This window comes from Arachis duranensis, chromosome 10 (genome assembly GCF_000817695.3).
Source record: "Arachis duranensis cultivar V14167 chromosome 10, aradu.V14167.gnm2.J7QH, whole genome shotgun sequence".
NCBI classification, from domain to species: domain Eukaryota; kingdom Viridiplantae; phylum Streptophyta; class Magnoliopsida; order Fabales; family Fabaceae; genus Arachis; species Arachis duranensis.
In genome coordinates, this window is record NC_029781.3 from 49,829,580 (window position 1) to 49,830,102 (window position 523).

A 523-nucleotide genomic window follows, 5' to 3' on the forward strand; every position below is an offset into this window, starting at 1 on the left:
GTAGGCGTCTTCTTCAGATGAAGAGATCCTCCAGCAGAGCTATCCAAAGACATCTTGGATAGTTCAGAGAGACCATCATGGAAAATACCTATGATGCTCCATTCAGAAAGCATATCAGAAGGACACTTTCTGATTAATTGTTTGTATCTTTCCCAAGCTTCATAGAGGGATTCTCCTTCCTTCTGTCTGAAGGTTTGGACTTCTACTCTAAGCTTACTCAATTTTTGAGGTGGAAAGGACTTTGCCAAGAAGGCATTGACTAGCTTTTCCCAAGAGTCCAGGCTTTCTTTAGGTTGAGAATCCAACCATGTTCTAGCTCTGTCTCTTACAGCAAAAGGGAATAGCATAAGTCTGTACACCTCAGGGTTAACCCCATTAGTCTTGACAGTGTCACAGATTTGCAAGAACTCAGCTAAGAACTGATGAGGATCTTCCAGTGGAAGTCCATGGAACTTGCAATTCTGTTGCATCAGAGAAACTAATTGAGGCTTAAGCTCAAAATTGTTTGCTCCAATGGCAGGGA

General features: G+C 42.3%; 1 non-coding gene across 1 annotated transcript; it reads left to right on the forward strand.

The window, feature by feature from the left end:
• The first annotated feature begins 107 nt into the window (after nucleotides 1-107).
• Nucleotides 108-215, forward strand: LOC127743348 (small nucleolar RNA R71). The gene has a single exon (XR_008004740.1). It is a non-coding gene; the product is annotated as a small nucleolar RNA R71 (small nucleolar RNA).
• Nucleotides 216-523: the final 308 nt, after the last annotated feature.